At 37.1% G+C, this 13,951-nt stretch overlaps 1 protein-coding gene across 1 annotated transcript in view; it reads left to right on the top strand.

Moving 5' to 3' along the window:
• Rsu1 (Ras suppressor protein 1) overlaps positions 1 to 13,951 on the top strand; it is a 154,940-nt gene that overhangs the window by 107,165 nt on the left and 33,824 nt on the right. The window lies entirely within an intron of this gene.

Below are 13,951 nucleotides of genomic sequence, written 5' to 3'. Positions count from 1 at the left end.
AAACCTTAATCTCATTTATAATTGCCACGATTGGAACCAGAATGCCCAGCAGTACACAATTGAGTAAATAAATAATGATAAGAACAAATGCTAATGTGACAGTTAAAGCTGTGTTGTTACCAGACAGTTTAATGACTTAGGGAATTTTCATGACATAGTACAAATTTTAAAAGTAGACCACATAACTATTCCTATATGCAAATTTGTAGAGGAAAAAATAAGAAGGATATTCCTCCAGTATTAATAGTAATTTTCTAAAGGAATAAGGTAAGGTGTGGATTTTTGTCTTTCTTTATATTTTCCAGCACTGTAAATTTTCTCGAATAATGTGAATATCAATAACAAGTGTTCACAGAGGAATTCTATGTAGTTATTACAACGTGGTGAGTTCTGTATACGTTGTTATAGATAAACATACACAGAGCTGCCTAACGGTTAAACATTTATGTGTCACATGCTCTGCCAAGCTGTCCACATAAGATTTCAGATCGCAAATATAATCAGCCCCCTTTCTGGATCAACTAACAAAGGCTTCCATCATTTCTGTCCCTCTGTGCTATTACTGCAGAGGAACAGAGCCCAACTTTGAACTAGGGCCTGGCTGAGTCCCATGCTCCAACTCTTCGTAACAACCCTTTTTCTTTAACATTCGCTTTGTGACAGTGGTGTGTCTATGTCAGCAGTGGTTTTGCCTTTATGAATTTCTTATCTTCCATTTATCATTTTAGAAGACACAGACATAAATTTCATGGAGAGAAAAATAGTAAGCATCATTGCATTTGAATAGAAGCAGGAGCCTCACCATTTCGAACTTATCCGTAAAACTCCAGTAAATAGATTACATTTTGCACATTTTATTCAATGATATAAAATATCTCTCTGTTTGGCAAGGAAGGAGTGCACTTGGGCTTTGCCAGTGGTTGTGATGATCAATTCACAATAAGTTAAAGAACTTATTTTCTTTTGGCCCTCCTCCTCCCTTCTCCCTTTTTTTCTCTTCTTCCCCCATTCCTACTTCTCTGCTCGCTTCTCTATTTTATTTATTTATTTATTACTTATTTTCAAATGTGCAATGAGCCAAACATGGCAAGCTATTTTTTTTCTTTTTTTCATATATTTTTTATTGTAATTAATAGAAGGGTTACATGATATTTGCCAGATAGATGTCTTGGTCCCCATTTCCTTCCCCCAACCCCCCCTCATCTTGTTTTCACCCATTTCCCTACCCAATTTCATATAACCAAATACAAATATATCCAATATATCAGGTAATGAAGTGAGATACTGTAACAATATGAGATAACCAAGGGACAGCAAAAGAGATGAGAGATAACATAGTACCTTAAGAACAACAATCATTCATTATATGGCTTTTGTTTCAATATCCTAGAGGTCCTTTCATTTAGCGTCCTACTATATGGCCTTTTGTATCAAGGTTTTGCTCTATTGCAAATCTCTGCTAGGAGAGCCCAAGGTTTCTACTATTATGACAAATGAGGGAAACCATTGAGCCTAAGTTCCTTTGAGTCTGGCTTACTTCACTTAATATGATTTTTTCTGTCTTTCCATTTCCTAACAAATGGGGCGATGTCATTCTTTCTGACAGCAGCATAGAATTCCATTGTGTATAAATACCACATCTTGTTGATCCACTCATCAACTGAGGAGCATCTAGGTTGGTTCCATATCTTTGCTATGGTAAATAGTGCTGCAATGAACATTGTTGTGCTCGTGGATTTTTAGTATGTCTTTGTTTCTGGATGATTGGTTAAATGCCAAGTAGTGGAATTGCTGGGTCATAGGGGAGCTCTATGTTTAGTCTTTTGAAGAACTGCCATACTGCTTTCCATAGTGGTTGAATGAGTTTGCACTCCCACCAACAGTGCAATAGTGATCCCTCCTGGCCACATCCCCTCCAGCATCTGTTGTTAGTTTTCTTGATCCTGGCCATTCTAACTGGAGTGAGGTGGAATCTTAGAGTTGTTTTGATTTGCATTTCTTTTATGACCAGAGATGTTGAGCATTTTTTCATGTGTCTATAGGCCATTTTTGTTTCTTCTTCAGAGAAGACCCTCTTTAAGTCTTTGGCCCATCAACCTATGGCTACCTAATCTTTGACAATGGAGCCAAAAAAATAGAATGGAAGAAAGACAGCCTCTTCAACAAGTGGTGCTGGCAGAACTGGTTAAGCACATGCAGAAAACTAAAGTTGGATCCTTCTTTGTCACCCTGTACTAAAATTAACTCCAAATGGATCAAAGACCGACACTCTGAAAACTTTACAAGAAGGAATAGGAGACACACTAGGCCTCCTTGGCACAGGTTGAAACTTTCTTAATAAGGACCAAGAATCACAAATCAGAGAAAGGCTGGATAAGTGGGACTGCATTAAACTGCAGAGCTTTTGTATGGCAAAGGACATAGCTAGTAAACTAAGTAGGAAACCTACAGAGTGGGAGAAGATCTTCACCAACCATACAACAGACAAAGGCCTCATATCTAAAATATATCAACAGCTCAAAAAATTGAATCAATCCAAAACTAATCTCCAAAGTAACAACCATCCCATTAAAAGATGGGCCAAAGACTTAAAGCAAGCTATTCTTTCAAGATCACACCAACCTCCTACATTAGGCATTTGGAGGTTTCTAGAGGAAGGAGTGTGAAAAGAAAGGTGTGATAAATGCAGAATCTTTACTTGTGCTTTTCAGGCAAGCCCGTGGGCCTAAATGAAGATAGGACTTTCTTTAAGGCCAACAAAGGTGACCATGAGTTCTCCTGTGTCACATTGAACTTTTGAGAACTTCTGTGAACTTCTCTGTCCCTTTGACCATTCTCCCCACTGCACACAAATTTAGAATTTTAAAAGGTGTAGCCCAGCTGCTCAGCCACAGGAAACACATTCCTATCGGGTACTATTTTCTTCCTGCTGTTCTGAAACCAAACACGAGTAACTTCAATCAAGTCAGAACAACAGTTGTGGCCAAAATAAGAAAATTATATTCAATATTTGTAGACAGAGAGGCCTTTAGGCCTTAAATATTTAGCTAGACTAAGCTAGCTACCTAGATAGATAATTGTATAATTAGATAATATATGATATGATAAGTGATCCATAATAATGTAGCTTAATCTATATATATGAAAAAATATATATTTTTTATACCAGTGTATTATTTGAGGCACATCTTTAAAGAAGCAGTCAATGAATATTTCTGAAAAATGTTCAATGCACGCTTTTGGTAAAAGTACATTCTGCATATTTTTCCTCCTTCGTCCTGTGAGGGCGCCAGGAGAGAAAGGCGACTTACTACAGTGTGAAGCTTACAATGGCTGTTATTTTTGTGCTCTTCTCACACAGTGAGTGTGGAGTACTGTTTTGTGCAGAGAATCCTGTGTAGGAGATTTATAGTTCTATTGGTATCCTAGCTCATGGCTAATTGTGCAACCTGGCCACACCACCAGACTGCTCGGTGCTTTTCATCAACTTTACAGTGAGGAACTTGTTAATAGCCTACTATAACACCGAAGCATATTTTTTACAAGTAAGTCATTTGTCACAGTTACACAAATATCACAAGTGTCGTTTTTGTCTCCTTCCTTGCTCCTGTACACACAGGTTTGAGCTTTTAGAAGGATATGTTTTTTCCTATTAGTAATTCAAATTTTAGTGTTTGTCTTCCTGTTCTGCCAATATTTTCCCTACCTGGAAAAAAATTAAATCTCTCATTCATCTCTATTCTTTAGAGAAAGATTTCTTTAAAAATAATAAAGGTCTGAGTATGATGGTGCATGTCTATAACCCCAGCTACTCAGAAGCTGGAGATTGGGAGAATTGCAGTTTGAAGTCAGCCCTGGCAAAAAGTTAGAAAGATCTCATCTCAACAGATAATCTGAGCTTGGTGGTATTCCAGAGATGAAGGGTCATGTTCCCAGCCTCTGCCAGGACAAAGCAAGACCCATATTTGCAAAATAACAAAAGCAAGAATTACTGGGCACAAGAGGCAAAGTGCCTAACTAGAAGGCTTATGGCCTTGCATTCAAATCCTTGTACCTTACCAAGAAAAAAACAGAAAATGAAGATAAAATGCCATGAGGTGTTAGTAGTTCACAGTTATAATCTTAGCTACCTGGAATGGAAAGGATTGGGTAGAGCACAACTTGAGGCGAACCTGAACAGAAAAGTTTACGAGACAGTCCCATTCTCAATCCATATCAGAGCTACACACGAGAGGCTGAAATTGAGAGGATCGTGATTAGATGCCAGCCTGAGCAGACAATTCTATGAAAGTTCATTACAATGGTGGAAGTTGGATGTAGTGGTGTATTTTCAAGGCTGACATTCCAGCAATAATGAGAACCTAGATTTTTGTCTGGGTGCACACCCAGACAGAAAATGAGACACTAGCTCACTTGTGAAGCTGGTACCAGCCTCATAAGCACAAGACTCCTGAGTTGAAATCCTAGTACTGCCAAAATAATAATTGATGATAATAATAAAACAAAAACTTCTTGACTTTGATAGTTTCCAGTTAACAAGTGTTATAATTAGCAGTCACACTAAGATACATAGCACTTCTGAGGTCTCATAGCCAGTGTGTGTTCATCAGGGCCACTTCTTTCCAGATTCTTGCTAGGTTTTGTCTGTCTTGAAGGCACAAATCCCCTCTTCTTGTGTTAGCAACTGCGAACAGATGTACTGAACTCTCACTGATGACAAGATATCCAAGTGGGAGATAGTTTGCTTTCTTTTTCATTTATATCTTTTTGGCTTTTTGGGTTAAGTTTAGGGGTCATTTCCCATTTTCAGCTGATGCTGAAATCCATAATCCTTTATGGGTTTGCCTACGGATCTTTAGATTTCCTTTTACAAGTGTTCCAATGTGTCCCTTGGATTTTCTTACCTTTTCCATCACCTAAAACTTACATAATTTTACATACATAAATGCTTTCCTTCCTTCCCTAAATCTGACATCATAAAATTTAGGAAGTTAGTCAACAGCCAACTAACCATGTCGTTGAAGTGAAAACAAATATTTTGTTTATGTGGTCCCTTCCCCTTCCCCCCAGTCCATGCTTCTTAATTAGTTCAATCTATCTTTCTTGTATTTCAAGTCAATTACTGATTATTTTTAAAAAGCCTTTTCATATGTGTATATACATATAAAGAGAATATATAGAATATGTCATACCACATATATAGAATATTTAGAATAGATATCATAGGTATAGAATATATATTATGTGAGATGTTCATAAAGCTTTTGAAGGACTATTAAGAATTGTCAGCCATCACTATTTGTATTTTTTTGAATCAGTACCTTTGAAATAATGTCTCCAGTGGGTTTTCCTTATTTGAAGAGTTTGTAGAGATATCTGAAGTATGTGCATTCCACCTCTCCCTGTGTATTTACACTTCTTCGATTTTGCTTTATGAGCACAACAGCAAACTGTCACTATTTGCTGTAAATTGAAGCTTTTAATAACTATGTCTGCTCTACAACATTTGTCAGCTTTGAATATTCTGTCAGTAGAAAATAAAAATAGCAGGGCAACTCAGCAGCAGTGACACTGAGAATTTATCTCAGTATGCAAAAGGAAGGTAAAAAATATAATCTTGAAGGATGAACATTTGGCATTTCTTCCTTCAATGTAAATTTGAACAGGTCCTTACTCGAATAAATTTTAGATGAAAAGTTGGACAAAAATAAATGAATGGTTAAGTTTCATCATTAAACACTGAACACCTTTTAACCTAGAAAGAATAGATGAAAAAGGTGATTTCAGAACATTGATTCAATCATAGATGCGTTGTTTGACATCAGGCTTGAAAAATCAGTTTCCTAAATACATAAAAAGAAACATGATAGCTCAGTAGTAAAAACTTTGATGTATCGAGCGCTTAAATTTTTAAACTATTTTGTAGTAAAAATTCATGTGCAGAAGATCATCTTGGATATGTGACAATAAAAAATTAATTTATCTAATAAAGATGATTCAAGTAAATCAATTTGAAATAAATTCCATAGTCCACACTTTTGTTCATAAATTGTGTCAGTTATAAATATTAAAAACATGAATGAAATATAGATAATGAAAAACACAGCATTCTCTTTGGAGATAAAAAGTTTTTCTGGATTTCTTATTGGTACCAACTTGCACTTAGGTAATTTAGAACAAGCTCTTGGCATTTGTGCCTTTTAGTTTTCCTGCCTATTTCCTTCCTCAAAAGATCATTGGTCTTAAACAATAACCATGAACATTTAAGGAGACATAGTGTGTGATGTTGGAGAAGCATTGACAGTAAGCCAATAGTATTTAGAGTTGGAAATATGGTTGTACAGATGCACTTTCCATTTAAACTTCTCTTTAACCAAAAGGTGATTGGTGAGACCTCAAGAACCTGCTTATCTTCAGTCAGCCTTTTAGCATACTTACAAATTCAGAATTTTAAAAATAATCAGTACCTTCCCTCGGCTTTTACCATGCCTGGACTGCACATTTTAATTCATTAGGTGTTAGCATTGTTCTGTCATTATGAATTGAGCCTGGGGGAAGGAGTGAATTAATTATTGTCAAAATTAATGAGATAATTACATTTGTGTAATTTTACCAAGCGCTCCGCAACTGTGTTTCTCGGTCATGAGAAATGCTTAATTCTAATCCTTCCTTTACAGGAGTAGAATTTGAAGAATATGAAATGGCAAGATGTGTTTTTTGTTGTTGCTGTTTTGTTTTATTTGAATAAAAGCCCTAGTGTTGTGTTAAGTTCTATATTTTTGGTCATGATAACTTGAGAATTCACTGTGTCACCTTGTCTGAATATTTTGTTTGTTTGTTTGTTTTCTCTCTTCTAAAATTAAATCCCTTCTGTCTCTCATAAGGTTTCATTGCAGACAATATTAAAAGTCTGATTCTAGTAAAACTGGGGTGTTAATCACACATTCATTGTTTGAAGCAATAGTTGTATTTTGGTGGAGAGTGAGGGAAGTTCCAGAGAATTCCTCTTTTCTTCCTGAGTTCATTGGGGAATTCAATTGTGTCATGTCTGGAAAAATCACCTGCTTATAAAGAATGTAATGGGATCAAGGTGAGGGGTGGGAGTGGTGGGGAGGGAAATGGGGACCAAGACATGTGAAAGGGTATCAATGTTTGTGAATTAATGCACCTTCTATCTGGCAAATATCATGTAACCCTTCTATTAATTACAATAAAAATATATGAAAAAAATAATGTAATGGGAAAGATGGAAAATGACAATTCTGTTCTGGTATTTCTCTCCTCCCTCATCTCAATGTACAAAATTGTGCTAACAAGGCATTTGAATTCATATGCTTCCTGCATGCAAGAAAGTTAAATTGTTTGTAGTCTGTCTTTTGGTAGCTCTGATTTTAAGTACCTCTCAGGATTTACAAAACTATGTATTAGGGTTTTTTTTCAAAACTGATAAGACTCTCCCCTTTGAATGTACTTTTTCTTTTTAATTTTGCTAAAAAATTGGGATAAATAAGTTATCCAAGTTGCTTGGATTGTGAAGAAATTTGATGCATATCTCCAAAGGAGAACAATTTAATTCCCAGTCTTCATTCTAGCTGAACATGAGTCTCCATAATTTGCAAGGGCCAGTTTTAATCTCTGTTTCGTTAGGGATGCCTATAAATAAATGAGAATGAAAAAACCTCTTTCAGTTTATAGCTGCATTGATGCTTCAGAAATAAATTAAAAATAAAGATGAGATTGTGTAAATCTTTGATTAAGAAACTTCATAACATTCTTGTGGGTATTTTTAAAGAATTATTTAAATGGATCTCTCTTAACCATTTAAATACCTTAGAACAAAATTCATTTTATAGAACTTCAAGTAGAAGGACCAAAATATTTCCTGTATATGATAGAAGTCTTTGTAAATAAACAGAATCTAAAAGTCATCTGTTGTAGCTAATGTTCCTATTCATGCTAATTTGGCCAATTATTTCATATCCTTTTAGCCCACTGTGTCTTGTTCTTAATAGATTAGCAAAGCTAATATTTTAACACACACACACACACACACACACACACACACACACACAATCTTGATTTTTAACAGTAAGTTTTGAATTGTAGGAACTATTTGTTCCAAAGCTTCTGAATATATTCCAGGTACATTTAATTCTTTGGAAGGCGGTGTTTCTATGGACAAAAGTAAACAATTGAATTTCCTATTAAATTTCAGAAGAATGAATTTTTGTTGTTTCTTGTAGCCATCTGTTTACCTCCCTTCCTCACCATTGGCCCCTTTCTGCTTCTTTAGACAAGCCATCCACATGACTTAACTGCAATTTCCGTTTTCTCACACTGTGTCCCCAACGTGAAGGCTATTACGAAGCTCTCTTCTTCTTATATAATGAGAAAGAGAAAAATGATCCATTCCAAACATCAGCAAATTAGACAACCACTGGATAGATCAGGTTATTTGATCTTGACTGATTTGCTGTTTGAACTCCTTTGTTTCCAAAGACTAAAGAATGAAGGATTCAGAGAGACTTCATTCACAAATAAGTACCTACTTTCGGGGCCACTCCTGTTCCTGCTCTTGTAGCAATCAAGGAAAATTTAGATGCCAAATTGTTCACAGGACATGGTAATGTTTCTATTTTAATAATTTTACTAAGATGGAATTTACACACCATTCAAAGTTACCTACACAAAATATATTATCAGTAGCTTTTTCAGATATTTGGAGAGTTAGCAGCCTGTATTGAAGTCATACAGAACATTTTTGTTACCCTCAAAGAAAACACCATAAACTCACCCCTCGTCTCCATTCCTGTAGTCCTGGCAGCCAGTCATCTCCTGTGTGTCTTTATATATGAGCTTTCATATAAATAGACTCTTGTACTTGGTGGCTCTTATCACAGGCTCCGTGTACTTAGCCTATTTTTCAAGATTTGTGTATGGTGGGATACTATGGGTTAGTACTCTCCCTTCTTATGATCAAATAATACTCAGTTGTATGCTTTAGATCTCATTGATTTCCACTTATAACTAATATTTGGATTGCTTCTTATTTTCTGGTTATGTGTGCTGCCACCAATTTTGCATTCAAGTGTTTTTTGAAAATGCATGTTTTTTCCTTGGGTAGGTTTGTGTATCCGTTGGATTGTGGTTTGACAACTGTGTTTAACTGTCAATGTTTTCCAGCATACCTGTAGTCTTCTCACATTGCCACCAACCATGTCTGAGGTTTCTAATATCAAGAAGCTGATCAATACATGCTAGAGGTGAAATGGTATCTTATTGTGGTTTTGACTTACATTCCCTTAATAGTTCTGAGGTTGGTCATCTTTTCACTGTATGTATTTATATGTTTTCATTTTGCTGGTTATGTCTTACAAACAAATGCTTACTCCTTATAGTATCTATTGAAGTTATTATCCAGAAGGAAAAACTGATAGTAGCCATGCCTGTTATAACCCCTGGAGTAAAAGAAATGATATATGAGGTAGACACAAGGTGAAAAAAACACATGTGAACTATATGAAGTAAAATCTTTCAGGAACTAGGATAAAAGTGTGAGGGACATATGAGGATGGATGGCAGAGTTTGATTCAGCTGGAGAGAATGGGGTTGCCGGCGGGGTGGGGGGAGTGGGCATGAATTAGGAAGGAAGTCCTTGCTCATATGTGAATAGTTGTAGTTCCATCACTGAACCAAGAATGAGGATCAAGGATGAAAAGATACAGCTGTACCGTGGGCATTCTGCATGATAGTTCTAGCAGTTCAGTTGTTTCCAGCTGAGTTGAGCGTAGCTTTCCAGACCTGGTGTGTTACCCTCTTTTCTCAGCTGGGGAGTATGCTTTCTTTTGTCCTGTCAGATAAGGCAGGGAAAAACAGCACAAACACCTGAACAAGAGACAAACGCCTGAGCAAGAGCTGTGTTCCCTTGGTCCAGGAAGTATTTTGTTGTGATTGGGTTTGTTTTGGAATATGTGTGTGGAAATTCTTTTCCATGCCAAGTTCTCTCTGTGTTGGGGGAAGCCTTTATAGAGAAAAGAAATACAGCTTGCGAACTCAACTTGTGAAATATAAAGTGACTTTCCTCAGTCTTTAAAGAGTATGTAACCTAGGCGACTAAGATCTGAGGATCACAGTTTAAAGATAGCCTAGGCAAGACTCTTATCTCTAATTAACTGCCCAAAAAACGAAAAAGGGAGCTGTAGTGGTCTACTAAACAGTAGACAACTAGCCTTGAATAAAAAGCTATGAGATAGCACCCAGGCCCTGATTTCAAACCCCAGAATCCCCCTTCACTATACATACGTATATCGATATCTATATCTACCTATGTTTGCCTACAATGAAATATTTAGATGGGTTTAAAAAATAATTATTTTTTTCGCTTTCTGATATCCTGTATGATGGTTTTAGATGAAAAGGTCAGCTTCTGTGAAGTATACAAATAAAACTTCCTGCTGTACTAAATTTTATGCAGAGCACTTCTGCCTCTTATAAAATCTCCAAGATTTTCTTCAAAAGATGGATGGGAGAAGTGACTTTCAACAACCTTGATGAGCCCAGGGCTTTATTTATGTTTACTGAATTTGCAACTCAGACATGATATTTTAGAAAGCCATATAACATGATATTTCCCCATTGGTTATGGCATTTGATGGCTTAAGGGAAAAGTAGATATGTATCTTAAAACTTCAGGAACCATTCCAGGATCACTGCTATTTCTTCCTGTCTGCCTTACAGGAAAAAGGATACTGAAAAGTCAGAACTGTTAAATATTGTCACAGAATATCTTCCCTTTTATTTTCTTTGCGTTAAAATGAGACTGGGAATATAAGGTTTTCTGAGATGCTTTCATGGGAAAAAAATAGAAAGCTATTGCAAAGATGTCATAAAATAACCAAAGCTCAATTACTTATGCTGGTGTTTCCTTAAATGTGATCTAAAACATGTATTTGCTTATGAAGATCACTTTCATTGCTAGCACTGAGTAGATGCTCAGACCAAATCCCTTTTGCCATGTGTGTCACTTCACTGCTGACCTCCCTCCTCCTTCCTCTCCCTTCTTTTCTCCCCAAAGACCTATGTAGCATGCAGTAGCAGAGCCCTGCCCTGTTCACAGCAATTAGTTCTACCCGGCCTGACTGAGGTTTGAGTCACCATTTTGTAACTGCTTGACCTTGAGCACATCCTTGACGGTGCTGTACAGTTCAAGGTTCTCTTTTATAATACATAAAACTTAAGACAACACACGCATGCAAACTCCATGTAAAATGCTGTTTAACAGGTGGTAGGCCTGTCTCTTGGGGCTGCTCTTATGTTTCCTAATTTAGACTTCGAATCAGCCCTAAGGTAGAACCCTCTGAACAACCCCATTATGTAGATTCAGAAACAGACACAGAAAGGGTTTACCCAACTTTTTTGAGCTCATTTAGTTAATAAAAGTGGCATCTTTGGACCATTTTTGTTTAATGATGGCTTCTTGCTGCTTGAGCGGGTGTCACTATGATGTTGAACATGTGTTGTTTGAGTTCCTTGCTTATTTGTAAGATAGTAGATTATCTATTTTAATGTAGTACATTGTATTTTTCCATGACATACTTGACTACTGTAGTACATTTTCAATACCTGAGCATCTTTTCTTATGAAAAATAATTTGTACATCTTCAGATATGTACTTTGATACTTTGGAGGGTTGGTTTTTCTTTTCTTTTCTTTTCTTTTTTGAGACAAAGCTTTCCTGCACAACTCAAAGACAGCCTTGAACTCAAAGTCCTAACCTCCTTAGGACTGGGTTTATAGTATGCCCCACTATAGCAGACACTGTGTCATCATCTTCCCAAGCATTTGTGGCATTTCTTTACTCAGGACCAGATCACGTCTGTCCTTTTCTACACATTGGAATTCATCTGTTTGACATTACACAGACTTACTCGTCTGTGTGACCCTCATACCCAAGCATTCTGGGATGGATTTCACATAAAATGGCCTCATCCAGATTCATAGTCCATAACTGTCCATCACTGTGTGGGTACTGTTTCATAAATCCCTTTGCTATACTGATCACTTTTTGTTGTCTGCTAATTAGGCAATTAAACATTTGCCCCTGATCAAGAAGGGACTTTTTAACTTTTTACTCTCAATTTATTCCATTTAAAATGTGGGTAAGTTTTTCTTGTGCTTGCTACTTAAAGAAGAGAAAAAAATGATATTGTATATAAAATTACATGCCAATTCACCAAACTGTATAACAGGGAAAGATGTGTAAATATTTGAAGTCCTGAGAACGGCCAAGAATTGTGTGTGAATTCAGAATAGAGATCATATATTTTGTTTAGTATGTGATGAGTCTTCTGGAAAAAAGTTCCAGGATAATACTTTCATATATTATATATTGTTATCTGGAGTCCTTTTGAAGAGCAGTTCAAGTTTCAAGTTCAAGTTCAGTTTCAAGAATAATGATAATTATACGTAGCTGAAGCCAGTATCTCTCCAAAGCCAAGAAGCATGTGCCTTTGTTTACTTACCATCTGAACATATGCCATCTAAGGCATAATTAATGACCAGAGAATTTAAGACACAAGAAAATGTCTCTTCTTTCAGCAGGCAGTATGTGAAAGATCACTGAAGAGAAGGTTAGAGGTCCAAAGGCCAGCGCTGGTACAGTTTCTAGCTGAAAGATGCCCTCTAAGAATCTCCACAGACAGGACATACTTTTCTCTCCAGCTTCCCTCCATTATTTCGGTTTGGTTTTCTGGACTTAAACAACCATATCCCTCATTTCCGTCTGTCTATGTGCGTGCCCTTTGCACTTCTCAATGCTTTCTAATAAACTTATTAAAGACTATGATTAACTGGTCTTCAACTCTTTCACTGGGTATGCATGAGATGATAGGTGAAATCAAAATGAGGCTAACCTGTGATTTTTACCATCTTGGCTTCCGTAGCCAAGAGAAATGAGCAACAGAATGTTTGCATACACCCACCATGTCAAGTGTGCAGAAGTTCACTGTGGCTAAGGTTTGGTATCTGGAATGCATGTTTCCCATTGGAGGCAGTTACACGATTATGCAGGCTCTTGGATCATTCTCCCCATCAGGAGGACCATTCCCTCATCAGGACAGAGCTGGCAGTGATCAGCCAAGAGCATCAGAAAGACATTCGCCATCAGGTAGTCTTCCAAATAGATAGGATATAAACTTGTATATAAACATTTTGAGAAAAGAGGGGGGCTATGGTAGCTGCTCAGAAGGGACACTGAGGCTCACCAAAGCTGGACAGGGTGGCAGGAGCCAACCAGATGAAGGAATTAAGGGAAAATGTACCAGGAAAGCATTTCCAAAAGAGAAAGACACACAGGCACAGATCCTGTGGCAGGAGAAGGCAAGGCCCTAGCACAGCCGACTGTGCTAGAGTCACAATGCTACACCAAGGCTACCTCATTCCAAACCCAGAGGCCACATTTTCTCCATTAGTGGCCAAGTGTGAAAGAGCAGAGTCACTATTTAAAGAGCCCAAGGTGAGAGACAGTGGGAGCTTAGACTAAGTAAAGGGGTGAAGAAGTTAAATTAAGGCAAGCAGTTTAGGTTGGATGCAGCAGCTCACACTTGAATCCTAGATGCTGGGTAGGCTGGAAAAATAGGATCATAGTCTGAGGTTAGACAGGAAAAAGTGGGAGACCCTAACCCCCCAAAATAATAAAAAGGTCTAAGAGTTGTGGCTCAATTAGTAGAGTATATGTCCAGTAAGGGCAAAGCCCTGAGTTCAAGCCCCAGTACACTGGAAAAAAAAATGGTTATTCTGGAGTGAGAATTTGACACCCTTAAGGCAAGAAGAGTGCATTGTTAAGGGCTGTTTCTAATGGTAAGGTGAGTTCATAATAAATACAGAGAATTAAAAGTGTAGTTCATAGTGCGCAGAGTCCAGAATGTATGTATTTTATTTTCTCTCTTATTCC

The sequence above is a fragment of the Megascapheus bottae genome, chromosome 26 (assembly GCF_031878675.1).
Source record: "Megascapheus bottae isolate mThoBot1 chromosome 26, mThoBot2.hap1, whole genome shotgun sequence".
Lineage (NCBI taxonomy): Eukaryota > Metazoa > Chordata > Mammalia > Rodentia > Geomyidae > Megascapheus > Megascapheus bottae.
This window is presented reverse-complemented; position numbering and strand designations above follow the sequence as displayed.